The sequence below is a fragment of the Cherax quadricarinatus genome, chromosome 27 (genome assembly GCF_038502225.1).
Source record: "Cherax quadricarinatus isolate ZL_2023a chromosome 27, ASM3850222v1, whole genome shotgun sequence".
NCBI classification, from domain to species: domain Eukaryota; kingdom Metazoa; phylum Arthropoda; class Malacostraca; order Decapoda; family Parastacidae; genus Cherax; species Cherax quadricarinatus.
The window spans coordinates 14,132,248-14,147,088 of NC_091318.1; positions in this window are offsets into that span (position 1 = coordinate 14,132,248).

Sequence of the window (14,841 nt, forward strand, 5' to 3'; positions counted from 1 at the left end):
GAGGGTTGTGTACGAAGCAGTGTTAGCGAGGGTTGTGTGCGAGACAGTGTCAGCGAGGGTTGTGTACGAGACAGTGTCAGGGAGGGTTGTGTACGAAGCAGTGTTAGCGATGGTTGTGTACGAGACAGTGTCAGCAAGGGTTGTGTACGAGACTGTGTCAGCAAGGGTTGTGTACGAGACAGTGTCAACAAGGGTTGTGTACGAAGCAGCGTTAGCGAGGGTTGTGTACGAAGCAGTGATAGCGAGGGTTGTGTGCGATGCAGCGTTCGCGAGGGTTGTGTACGAGCAGTGTCAGCGAGGGTTGTGTACGAAGCAGTGTTAGCGAGGGTTGTGTACGAAGACAGTGTCAGCGAGGGTTGTGTTCGATTCAGAGTTAGCGAGGGTTGTGTACGAAGCAGCGTTAGCGAGGGTTGTGTAAGAAGCAGCGTTAGCGAGGGTTGTGTACGAAGCAGCGTTAGCGAGGGTTGTGTTCGAGACAGTGTCAGCGAGGGTTGTGTACGAAGCAGTGTTAGCGAGGGTTGTGTGCGAGACAGTGTCAGCGAGGGTTGTGTACGAAGCAGTGTTAGCGAGGGTTGTGTACGAGACAGTGTCAGCGAGGGTTGTGTACGAAGCAGTGTTAGCGAGGGTTGTGTACGAGACAGTGTCAGCAAGGGTTGTGTACGAGACAGTGTCAGCAAGGGTTGTGTACGAGACAGTGTCAGCAAGGGTTGTGTACGAGACAGTGTCAGCAAGGGTTGTGTACGAGACAGTGTCAGCAAGGGTTGTGTACGAGACAGTGTCAGCGAGGGTTGTGTACGAGACAGTGTTAGCGAGGGTTGTGTACGAGACAGTGTCAGCGAGGGTTGTGTACGAGACAGTGTCAGCGAGGGTTGTGTACGAGACAGTGTCAGCGAGGGTTGTGTACGAGACAGTGTTAGCGAGGGTTGTGTACGAGACAGTGTCAGCGAGGGTTGTGTAGAGACAGAGGGTTGTGTACGAGAGTGTTAGCGAGGGTTGTTTGCGAGACAGTGTCAGCGAGGGTTGTGTACGAGACAGTGTCAGGGTTGTGTACGAGGTGTTAGCGATGGTTGTGTACGAGACAGTGTCAGCGAGGGTTGTGTACGAGACAGTGTCAGCGAGGGTTGTGTACGAGACAGTGTCAGCGAGGGTTGTGTACGAGACAGTGTCAGCAAGGGTTGTGTACGAGACAGTGTCAGCAAGGGTTGTGTACGAGACAGTGTCAGCAAGGGTTGTGTACGAGACAGTGTCAGCAAGGGTTGTGTACGAGACAGTGTCAGCAAGGGTTGTGTACGAGACAGTGTCAGCAAGGGTTGTGTACGAGACTGTGTCAGCAAGGGTTGTGTACGAGACAGTGTCAGCAAGGGTTGTGTACGAGACAGTGTCAGCAAGGGTTGTGTACGAGGCAGTGTCAGCAAGGGTTGTGTACGAGGCGGTGTCAGCGAGGGTTGTGTACGAGACAGTGTCAGCGAGGGTTGTGTACGAGACAGTGTCAGCGAGGGTTGTGTACGAGACAGTGTCAGCGAGGGTTGTGTACGAGGCGGTGTCAGCAAGGGTTGTGTACGAGGCAGTGTCAGCGAGGGTTGTGTACGAGGCGGTGTCAGCAAGGGTTGTGTACGAGGCAGTGTCAGCAAGGGTTGTGTACGAGGCGGTGTCAGCGAGGGTTGTGTACGAGACAGTGTCAGCGAGGGTTGTGTACGAGGCGGTGTCAGCAAGGGTTGTGTACGAGGCAGTGTCAGCGAGGGTTGTGTACGAGACAGTGTCAGCGAGGGTTGTGTACGAGGCGGTGTCAGCAAGGGTTGTGTACGAGGCAGTGTCAGCAAGGGTTGTGTACGAGGCGGTGTCAGCATTTATAATTGTTATAGAGGAACAAAATGTTACTACTTATATCAAGGAACATCCAGTCACCCTGGACCAGCCTAGATCAAAGACCATCCAGTCACCCTCGACCAGCCTAGATCAAGGAACATCCAGTCACCCTGGACCAGCCTAGATCAAGGACCATCCAGTCACCCTGGACCAGCCTAGATCAAGGACCATCCAGTCACCCTGGACCAGCCTAGATCAAGGACCATCCAGTCACCCTGGACCAGCCTAGATCAAGGACCATCCAGTCACCCTGGACCAGCCTAGATCAAGGACCATCCAGTCACCCTGGACCAGCCTAGATCAAGGACCATCCAGTCACCCTGGACCAGCCTAGATCAAGGACCATCCAGTCACCCTGGACCAGCCTAGATCAAGGACCATCCAGTCACCCTGGACCAGCCTAGATCAAGGAACATCCAGTCACCCTCGACCAGCCTAGATCAAGGAACATCCAGTCACCCTCGACCAGCCTAGATCAAGGACCATCCAGTCACCCTGGACCAGCTTAGATCAAGGACCATCCAGTCACCCTGGACCAGCCTAGATCAAGGACCATCCAGTCACCCTGGACCAGCCTAGATCAAGGACCATCCAGTCACCCTGGACCAGCCTAGATCAAGGACCATCCAGTCACCCTGGACCAGCCTAGATCAAGGACCATACAGTCACCCTGGACCAGCCTAGATCAAGGACCATCCAGTCACCCTGGACCAGCCTAGATCAAGGACCATCCAGTCACCCTGGACCAGCCTAGATCAAGGAACATCCAGTCACCCTGGACCAGCCTAGATCAAGGACCATCCAGTCACCCTGGACCAGCCTAGATCAAGGACCATCCAGTCACCCTGGACCAGCCTAGATCAAGGACCATCCAGTCACCCTGGACCAGCCTAGATCAAGGAACATCCAGTCACCCTGGACCAGCCTAGATCAAGGAACATCCAGTCACCCTGGACCAGCCTAGATCAAGGACCATCCAGTCACCCTGGACCAGCCTAGATCAAGGACCATCCAGTCACCCTGGACCAGCCTAGATCAAGGACCATCCAGTCACCCTCGACCAGCCTAGATCAAGGACCATCCAGTCACCCTCGACCAGCCTAGATCAAGGACCATCCAGTCACCCTGGACCAGCCTAGATCAAGGACCATCCAGTCACCCTGGACCAGCTTAGATCAAGGACCATCCAGTCACCCTGAACCAGCCTAGATCAAGGACCATCCAGTCACCCTGGACCAGCCTAGATCAAGGACCATCCAGTCACCCTCGACCAGCCTAGATCAAGGAACATCCAGTCACCCTGGACCAGCCTAGATCAAGGACCATCCAGTCACCCTGGACCAGCCTAGATCAAGGACCATCCAGTCACCCTGGACCAGCCTAGATCAAGGAACATCCAGTCACCCTCGACCAGCCTAGATCAAGGAACATCCAGTCACCCTCGACCAGCCTAGATCAAGGACCATCCAGTCACCCTGGACCAGCTTAGATCAAGGACCATCCAGTCACCCTGGACCAGCCTAGATCAAGGACCATCCAGTCACCCTGGACCAGCCTAGATCAAGGACCATCCAGTCACCCTGGACCAGCCTAGATCAAGGACCATCCAGTCACCCTGGACCAGCCTAGATCAAGGACCATACAGTCACCCTGGACCAGCCTAGATCAAGGACCATCCAGTCACCCTGGACCAGCCTAGATCAAGGAACATCCAGTCACCCTCGACCAGCCTAGATCAAGGAACATCCAGTCACCCTGGACCAGCCTAGATCAAGGACCATCCAGTCACCCTGGACCAGCCTAGATCAAGGACCATCCAGTCACCCTGGACCAGCCTAGATCAAGGACCATCCATTCACCCTGGACCAGCCTAGATCAAGGAACATCCAGTCACCCTCGACCAGCCTAGATCAAGGAACATCCAGTCACCCTGGACCAGCCTAGATCAAGGACCATCCAGTCACCCTGGACCAGCTTAGATCAAGGACCATCCAGTCACCCTCGACCAGCCTAGATCAAGGACCATCCAGTCACCCTCGACCAGCCTAGATCAAGGACCATCCAGTCACCCTCGACCAGCCTAGATCAAGGACCATCCAGTCACCCTCGACCAGCCTAGATCAAGGACCATCCAGTCACCCTGGACCAGCCTAGATCAAGGACCATCCAGTCACCCTGGACCAGCCTAGATCAAGGACCATCCAGTCACCCTGGACCAGCCTAGATCAAGGACCATCCAGTCACCCTCGACCAGCCTAGATCAAGGAACATCCAGTCACCCTGGACCAGCCTAGATCAAGGAACATCCAGTCACCCTCGACCAGCCTAGATCAAGGAACATCCAGTCACCCTCGACCAGCCTAGATCAAGGACCATCCAGCCACCCTCGACCAGCCTAGATCAAGGAACATCCAGTCACCCTGGACCAGCCTAGATCAAGGAACATCCAGTCACCCTGGACCAGCCTAGATCAAGGATCATCCAGTCACCCTCGACCAGCCTAGATCAAGGAACATCCAGTCACCCTCGACCAGCCTAGATCAAGGAACATCCAGTCACCCTCGACCAGCCTAGATCAAGGAACATCCAGTCACCCTCGACCAGCCTAGATCAAGGAACATCCAGTCACCCTCGACCAGCCTAGATCAAGGAACATCCAGTCACCCTGGACCAGCCTAGATCAAGGATCATCCAGTCACCCTCGACCAGCCTAGATCAAGGAACATCCAGTCACCCTCGACCAGCCTAGATCAAGGAACATCCAGTCACCCTCGACCAACCTAGATCAAGGAACATCCAGTCACCCTCGACCAGCCTAGATCAAGGACCATCCAGTCACCCTCGACCAGCCTAGATCAAGGAACATCCAGTCACCCTCGACCAGCCTAGATCAAGGAACATCCAGTCACCCTGGACCAGCCTAGATCAAGGATCATCCAGTCACCCTCGACCAGCCTAGATCAAGGAACATCCAGTCACCCTCGACCAGCCTAGATCAAGGAACATCCAGTCACCCTGGACCAGCCTAGATCAAGGATCATCCAGTCACCCTCGACCAGCCTAGATCAAGGAACATCCAGTCACCCTGGACCAGCCTAGTTCAAGGATCATCCAGTCACCCTCGACCAGCCTAGATCAAGGAACATCCAGTCACCCTCGACCAACCTAGATCAAGGAACATCCAGTCACCCTCGACCAACCTAGATCAAGGAACATCCAGTCACCCTTCGAGTTATAACGCGCAAAGTCACACTTCCCAAGTTTTCAATATTTTATCTACTTCGACTCTTAGTTTCAAAAATTCCCAACATTATGCATACCTTATCTGTTCTAGTTTTTACTTTGTCTCAGTGCTATGTGCGTTAACACTATATTAACCTCCCTATCTGGGGCTGTTTCTGTCGATGGTTTTTCATTAAGGGAGAAACCACAATATAGTGTTTAGAGAAGAACGAGGCGACGAGCCATTAGCCTGAGTTATTCTCAGTGTGTATGCGCTTGACGATGGTTTCTAAACAAGCTAACAGGGTTATAAAACTTGTTTACGAGACACCTGCAAGCCAGTTGAGATGTTGATGATGCAATAAGAAATTTGAGGTGATGTTCAAACAAATATTGAATCTATCAGCCGGTCGCATCTTCGAGTTATTGCAATACTGTCTTTGTGGCTGCGGCTGCGGCGTCCTCACCTTCCTCTCTACGTCCTCGCGTCATCCATGAATCTAGTGTTTTTGAACGGTGTTGTGAGAACTTACGATCTTCACGGGGGGTTGTCGTGACGCCAGCGAAGGGCTCTTTATCTTGGCAATTTGAACTACCTTCTTATTGAGCTGCCTTCTCATTCCCCATGTGCTGAATGATTCTTACGGGTTTAGCATTTCTCCCACATGAACAAAAAGAAATAAATGTGGAGAACCATAGCACCGTGTCTTCTTTTGCAGACGATACTATAATTTGCATGAGTGCCATCAGTTGAGGACACTGTAAATCTCCAAGCGGATATAAACCAAGTCTTCCAGTGGGTCGCAGTAAACAATACGATTTTTAATGAGGAGAAATTTCAGTTAATCCATTAAGGAAAACTTGAGAAAATAAAAAAGATAGATCGGAGTATAAAACAAATTGTAACCATACAATAGAGCGGAAGACTAATGTGAAGGACTTGGGAGTGATAATGTCAGAGGATCTCACGTTCATGGATCATAAGTGTCATTATCACAACTGCAAGGAATATGATAGGGAAGATAATGAGAACCTTCCAAACAAGGGATACCATGCTAATGGTGATTTTCTTTAAGTCACTTGCTCTTTCTAGGCTGGAGTATTGCTGTACACTAACAGTCTCATTCAAGGAAGGTGAAATCGCAGATTTAGAGAATGTACAGAGAGTCTTCAGTGTTCATATAAGTTTAGTCAAGCACCTTAATTACTGGGAACGTTTGAAGTCCCTTGACCTGAACTCTTTGGAACGCAGGCATAAAAGATACAGCATAATTTACACCTGGAAAATCCTAGAGGGATTAGTCCCAAACCCGCACACAGAAATTACTCCCTCCTTACAAAAGCAAAAGATTCGGCAGATGGTGCAACATACCCATAGTGAAAAGCAGGGGTTGCTATGAATGCGCTAAGAGAGAACATAATAAGTGTAAGGGGCCCCAAGACTGTTCAACAATCTCCCATCGTGCATAAGGGGAATTACTAATAGACCCTTAGCTATCTTCAAGAGGCAACTGGATAAATACCTATAGTGTCTGACCAGCCGGATTGCGTTTGGTACATTGGATTTAGTGCAGCCAGCAGTAAGAGCCTGGTTGATCAGGAGGGAGGCCTGGCCGTTGAACGGGCCGCAGGAGCGTTGACCCCCGAACCACCCTCCAAGTAGACCCCAAGTAAACCTATGGAGGTGGACTCAGCCTTATTATTATTATTATTATTGTATTTACGTGAAGCTCGTATGTAGAGGTCGTTCAGCATAAGTAAGCATGTAAACTCCCACAAATATAGCAACATCAAATAAGGGTCAGACACAACCTAGAAAAAACTTATTAGTGTTCGAGTGGTGAGAGTACATCACAAGTGCTGGTGACTCCACAGCTTAACACGAGACTATAGAAAAACATTTAACAGGTTTTAGTTTCACACTATCATAAGAGGGCGGTAGTACCTTCCAAGTTGGTGAATATACGAGCGCCTGATCTTTGGCAATAAAGATTGATTTTTGCCTACCGAGACCTTAAAATAAACACATAAGTGACAACATGAATATTGAGATTCATTTTGCCAGCAAGAAAACAGACGCAAACCGCACCAACGAAGGTTGAAATGCTCTACTGGCGTGGAGCAAATGACTAGACGCGTCAAGTTAAGCTGAACACGTTACTGTGTAGAGCTTGGCTAATGAGAGACTCCAGGAAGAGGGACTTTGTAGGGATCTTGATGGTAAGCTGTGTACACTGGCTGGTTACTGCAGTTGTGGCTGCCAACTGCCGCACCTCGTCGACCTCCGCATAACACCTTAGTATTACAAGTGTCATAACAACATGGTACAACACTGTTAACAGTCCGTGACTGGAAAGCCTGGCTGCGAGAGTAATGTGTCAGTCTCAACCACTTCTTACGTTAAATGAGCAACACTACAATCACTACAAAACAATCAAAATCTGTTTTCTTGATTATGTACAAATTTTATGGGTTCTGAAGGAATGAACTTACAGTGTGATAACAACTCTGAATACCTCTTGTATCTATGATCCTCACGAAGAAAATCCTCTAAATGGAGGCACTTTAAACTTGTGGAAGCCAAGTTGTTGATGTCTGGCTCAGACACGAATATACAAAAGGAAATCAAGCAATAGCGAAAAGCTAGCAACGAGGCTGTTGTTAAGGCTTATGGCTGTGCAAACATATAATTTGTGGATCCGAAGAAAACTTCTTACCAACCTTGTTTATTTAAATATATGTATAGAGAGTTATTCATAATTTATTCATAATTCCTACTGTTAATCTATAGAATATATTTACCACCCAAACAAACGTACATTCAGCCTTGTTTAAGTAATTGAACTCTGTATTTGAAAGTATTGTTACGTGTTAGGTTTAAATAATATTAAAGCTTTTTTTTTAGATAAAGATTATCACTAACTTTAGTCATTTTAGATAATTGTTTTATTTTATCTGTTATATAAAATTTTGTTGGGATTTTTAACCCGGGGGACGATTTGCCACCCGGGATAACCCAGTAGAGTTAATGTGTCATCGAGGACTGTCTGTCTTATTTCCACTGTGGTCCTTTAATCTCCCCTCCCCCAGGTACCTACTTACTGCTAGGTGAACAAGAGCGGCAGGTGTAAGGAAAGGTGCCCAACGTTTCACTCGTACAGGGTTTTGTTCGACTAAATAAATTCAGCTGGAAGGAAAAAACGGTTGTGACTATGACCAAAATTTTTAAAGGGGTGGACCGGTAAGCCTGCTGAAGACCTCGGTCAGGTGACCAAAACCTCCAAAGGTGGGTCATCATGTGACTAAGACTCGCGTCAGGAAACTCTTTTCCTGTTTCCTGACGAACCTTACCTAACCTAAATGGATTTCATATATTGTACTTCATGATATGTTTATCATTTCTGTCAGTCAGTGCAGTACGTCCTCCAGTCTCAGCTACAATAATTCACATATGATGACCAAAACGAAATGGAATATCCTACAATAAGTTCAGCCTGAGTGCGTAGTGGACATTTGCCACGAGTAGCAGAAAGCCGACATGTAAACAACGGCCACATGTATACAAAGGCCACATGTAAACAGAGACAAGAACTCTAGATAAATGGTTCAGAGAACCGACAAGTTGGTAAATTAAGCATTTGTATAACACTTGAGTATTCTTATTTTGGAAACGTTTCGCCAACCAGTGGCTTCCTCAGTCCGGTACAGAGAAGAATGTTTGACTATCAGATGGGGTTTGAAGTAATCAGTCTCTCAGTTTTGATAAGAATAGAGCATATGAGCGGAAAAGGGGCTTATCAGACCCATCGATAGGATTTAAACCTAACAAACGTAGCTTGATTTATCATTGAGGGATCGTATTTATATTTATATAATGCACGGGGTATATTCATTGCGGATTCAGCTGTTGCAGCATAACATTCCTAGACCGACCATGAATTGGCTCTCCTGATTTATAATTACTGTTGGCGAGTCATGATCACGGACCCTGGCCCTACTGTGTGAGCAACATGCAACCAGTGTTGGAGTGTTGATCAAGGACTCTGGCCCTAATGTGTGAGCAACATGCAACCAGTGTTGGAGTGTTGATCACGGACCCTGGTCCTACTGTGTGAGCAACATGCAACCAGTATTGGAGTGTTGATCAAGGACTCTGGCCCTCCTGTGTGAGCAACATGCAACCAGTGTTGGAGTGTTGATCACGGACTCTGGTCCTACTGTGTGAGCAACATGCAACCAGTGTTGGAGTGTTGATCAAGGACTCTGGCCCTCCTGTGTGAACAACATGCAACCAGTGTTGGAGTGTTGATCACGGACTCTGGTCCTACTGTGTGAGCAACATGCAACCAGTGTTGGAGTGTTGATCACGGACTCTGGCCCTCCTGTGTGAGCAACATGCAACCAGTGTTGGAGTGTTGATCACGGACTCTGGCCCTCCTGTGTGAGCAACATGTAGCCAGTGTTGGAGTGTTGATCACGGACTCTGGCCCTACTGTGTGAGCAACATGCAACCAGTGTTGGAGTGTTGATCACGGACTCTGGCCCTCCTGTGTGAGCAACATGCAACCAGTGTTGGAGTGTTGATCACGGACTCTGGCCCTCCTGTGTGAGCAACATGCAACCAGTGTTGGAGTGTTGATCACGGACTCTGGCCCTCCTGTGTGAGCAACATGTAGCCAGTGTTGGAGTATTGATTACAGACCCTGGCCCTACTGTGTGAGCAACATGTAGCCAGTGTTGGAGTATTGATTACAGACCCTGGCCCTACTGTGTGAGCAACATGTAGCCAGTGTTGGAGTGTTGATCACGGACTCTGGCCCTCCTGTGTGAGCAACATGCAACCAGTGTTGGAGTGTTGATCACGGACTCTGGCCCTCCTGTGTGAGCAACATGAAGCCAGTGTTGAAGTGTTGATCACGGACCCTGGCCCTACTGTGTGAGCAACATGTAACCAGTGTTGGAGTCTTCATCAGAGCTCCTGGACCTCTCATGCGAGCAACATGCAGCCAGTGATCGCTGCACATATAGTGATGCAACCCAGTATGATTCAATCATCACAGGAGCGTCGAGGCAATTTACGTTCAACTTGTCGTGAGAAGAGCAGTGATGCTGGGTAAAGTGTTCTTGATTCGAGGAAATGTAGCTATCTTCTTCCTCGGATCACACATGATCACCTCCATTCATTCATTCATTAGAGGTTTGCCGGTACTTCCGGCCCGGGTCTTCTCCATATGGTGACCCGGCTGACCATTTCCCAGACGCCAGAGCTTCCTAACGAATGGCATAGTAACATGTCCGACATTAACGACTCTTCCTTACGACACAGCGTTGGTTCTCTGACGTATTACAATTACTGAATTTGTTTAGGTTACGTTACTTACACGTTAATTAACCCAAGTTAACGTCTAGTAACTGCTAACTGGTAATAATGTTAATGGAGGTAGACGTAACACCTAGGCATACTCTCGTGGTCTAAACTGTATGAAAACAAATAATATAGTCAAGACTGTTAGGCAACAACAGCTTGATGGATCAGGCTAGCAACCAGGAGGCCTGGTCTGGGGCCGGGGCGTGGGGGCGGTGATGAGAGTCACGAGCCAAAGAGAAGACAACAGTAGTCACGAGCCTTAAGTTAACAGTAGTCACGAGCTTAAGACATCACTAGTCACGAGCCTAAGACAACATTACTCACGAGCCTAAGACAACAGTAGTCACGAGCCAAAGACAACATTACTCACAAGCCTAAGACAACAGTAGTCACGAGCCAAAGACAACACTAGTCACGAGCCCAAGATAACAGTAGTCACGAGCCTAAAACAACAGTAGTCATGAGCCTAAGACAACAGTAATCACGAGCCTAAGACAACAGTAGTCACGAGCCTAAGACAACAGTAGTCACGAGCCAAAGACAACACTAGTCACGAGCCCAAGATAACAGTAGTCACGAGCCAAAGACAACATTACTCACAAGCCTAAAACAACAGTAGTCATGAGCCTAAGACAACAGTAGTCACGAGCCTAAGACAACATTACTCACGAGCCTAAGACAACAGTAGTCACGAGCCAAAGACAACACTAGTCACGAGCCCAAGATAACAGTAGTCACGAGCCTAAAACAACAGTAGTCATGAGCCTAAGACAACAGTAATCACGAGCCTAAGACAACAGTAGTCACGAGCCTAAGACAACAGTAGTCATGAGCCTAAAACAACAGTAGTCATGAGCCTAAGACAACAGTAGTCACGAGCCTAAGACAACATTACTCACGAGCCTAAGACAACAGTAGTCACGAGCCAAAGACAACACTAGTCACGAGCCTAAGATAACAGTAGTCACGAGCCTAAAACAACAGTAGTCACGAGCCTAAGACAACAGTAGTCATGAGCCTAAGACAACAGTAGTCATGAGCCTTAGACAACAGTAGTCACGAGCCTAAGACAACAGTAGTCATGAGCCTAAGACAACAGTAGTCACGAGCCTAAGACAACAGTAGTCACGAGCCTAAGACAACAGTAGTCATGAGCCTAAGACAACAGTAGTCATGAGCCTAAGACAACAGTAGTCACGAGCCTAAGACAACAGTAGTCATGAGCCTAAGACAACAGTAGTCACGAGCCTAAGACAACAGTAGTCACGAGCCAAAGACAACACTAGTCACAAGCCTAAGACAACAGTAGTCACGAGCCTAAGACAACAGTAGTCATGAGAGTAAGACAACAGTAGTCACGAGCCTAAGACAACAGTAGTCATGAGCTTAAGACAACAGTAGTCACGAGCCTAAGACAACAGTAGTCATGAGCCTAAGACAACAGTAGTCATGAGCCTAAGACAGCAGTAGTCATGAGCCTAAGACAACAGTAGTCATGAGCCTAAGACAACAGTAGTCACGAGCCTAAGACAACAGTAGTCATGAGCTTAAGACAACAGTAGTCACGAGCCTAAGACAACAGTAGTCATGAGCCTAAGACAACAGTAGTCATGAGCCTAAGACAACAGTAGTCACGAGCCTAAGACAACAGTAGTCATGAGCCTAAGACAACAGTAGTCATGAGCCTAAGACAACAGTAGTCATGAGCCTAAGACAACAGTAGTCATGAGCCTAAGACAACAGTAGTCATGAGCCTAAGACAACAGTAGTCATGAGCCTAAGATAACAGTAGTCATGAGCCTAAGACAACAGTAGTCACGAGCCTAAGACAACAGTAGTCATGAGCCTAAGACAACAGTAGTCATGAGCCTAAGACAACAGTAGTTATGAGCCTAAGACAACAGTAGTCATGAGCCTAAAACAACAGTAGTCATGAGCCTAAGACAACAGTAGTCATGAGCCTAAGACAACAGTAGTCATGAGCCTAAGACAACAGTAGTCATGAGCCTAAGACAACAGTAGTCATGAGCCTAAGACAACACTAGTCACAAGCCTAAGACAACAGTAGTCATGAGCCTAAGACAACAGTAGTCATGAGCCTAAGACAACAGTAGTCATGAGCCTAAGACAACAGTAGTCATGAGCCTAAGACAACAGTAGTCATGAGCCTAAGACAACAGTAGTCATGAGCCTAAGACAACAGTAGTCATGAGCCTAAGACAACAGTAGTCATGAGCCTAAGACAACAGTAGTCATGAGCCTAAGACAACAGTAGTCATGAGCCTAAGACAACAGTAGTCACGAGCCTAAGACAACAGTAGTCATGAGCCTAAGACAACAGTAGTCATGAGCCTAAGAGAAGAAAAACACAACACACTGCGCAAGCGACTCGCGGTAAACAGCATCAACATATTTACACATAAGAAAGGTTAAACAAGACAGAGCTGTCCTCAGCTCTGTGTACCCTGCCCAGTGCATTGTGCTGACGAGGCTTCATACTGCAGATGTTCGCGCTGGGATGCTGCAAGAAACACGTCTCTACTTTTCGACAGAACATATGCGATGTTTTGCATATTAATTCTCCGGAGATGCCATTAACGTCCCAGGCAGGATTTATAGTGGGAGAAATGCCATTGACAACAATGTTGTGTTGTGTACCCAGAGTATATCTAGGAGCAGATTTCTCCTGTGGCAGCAGCAGATGCAGCAGCGTGGTGGTGGTAACAACAGATGCAGCAGCGTGGTGGTGGTCACAGTAGATGCAGCAGCATGGTGGTGGTAACAACAGGTGCAACAGCGTGGTGGTGGTAACAGTAGATGCAGCAGCATGGTGGTGGTAACAACAGGTGCAACAGCGTGGTGGTGGTAACAGTAGATGCAGCAGCATGGTGTAGTAGATGCAACAGTGTGGTGGTGGTAACAGCAGATGCAACAGTGTGGTGGTGGAAACAACAGATGCAGCAGCGTGGTGGTGGTAACAACAGATGCAACAGTTTGGTGGTGGAAACAACAGATGCAATAGCGTGGTGGTGGTAACAACAGATGCAACAGCGTGGTGGTGGTAACAGCAGATGCAGCAGCATGGTGGTGGTAACAGCAGATGCAGCACCATGGTGGTGGTAACAACAGATGCAGCAGCATGGTGGTGGTAACAACAGATGCAGCAGCATGGTGATGGTAACAACAGGTGCAACAGCGTGGTGGTGGTAACAACAGGTGCAGCTTCGTGGTGGTGGTAACAGCAGATGCAGCAGCGTGGTGGTTGTAACAACAGATGAAACAGTGTGGTGGTGGTGGTGGTAACAGATGCAACAGCGTGGTGGTGGTGGTAACAGATGCAACAGCGTGGTGGTGGTGGTAACAGATGCAACAGCGTGGTGGTGGTGGTAACAGATGCAACAGCGTGGTGGTGGTGGTAACAGATGCAACAGCGTGGTGGTGGTAACAGATGAAACAGTGTGGTGGTGATAACAGATACAACAGCGTAGTGGTGGTAACAGATGCAACAGCGTAGTGGTAATAACAGATGGGACAGCGTGGTGGTGGTAACAGATGCAACAGCGTGGTGGTGGTAACAACAGGAGGCAACAGCAGCGTTCAGATTACAGCTAGCAGCGGTTGCGTGGTTTTAGCAGCAAACAGGAGTGTGGTGGTCGCATAATTGTGATGGCAAGCAGGTAGTAGCAGCGTGGTGGTAACAGCACCGGCAGCGTGGTGGTAACAGCAGGCAGCAGCGTGGTGGTAACAGGAAGCAGCAGCGTAGGGGTAACAGCAGGCAGCAGCGTGGTCGTAACAGCAAGCAGCAGCAACGTGGCAGTTAGGACAGCAGTAGCTTGGAGGAAACAGTAGACCGCAGACACGTGGTGGTTACAGCAGAGTTACAGCTGGTTACAGCAGAGATACAGCTCGTTACAGAAGAGTTACAGAAGGTTACAACAGCATTAGAGGTTACAGAAGCATTATAAGAAGATACAGAAGCATTGTAGGTGGTCTCAGCAGCGTTACAATTTACAGCAGGGTTATGGGAGCTTACAGCAGCAGCATTACAGGTGCTTACAGCAGAGTTACAGGTTAGAGTAGTGTTACAGGAGCTTACATCAGCGTTACAGTAGCTTACATCAGAGTCACGGTAGCTTACATCAGCGTTACAATAGCTTACACCAGCGTCACGGTAGCTTATATCAGCGTTACAGGAGGTTACAACAGTGTTACGGGAGGTTACAACACCGTTACAAGAGGTTACAGCAGCGTTACAGGAGGTTATAGCACGTTACCCCCTCAAAACACAACTTAACCTTCACAAAATAATAGTGGTGTCCATATGGGCTCATTAAGCTAGTCACTAATAATAAATTTACTAAATAAACACAAAGCTAACTATATAA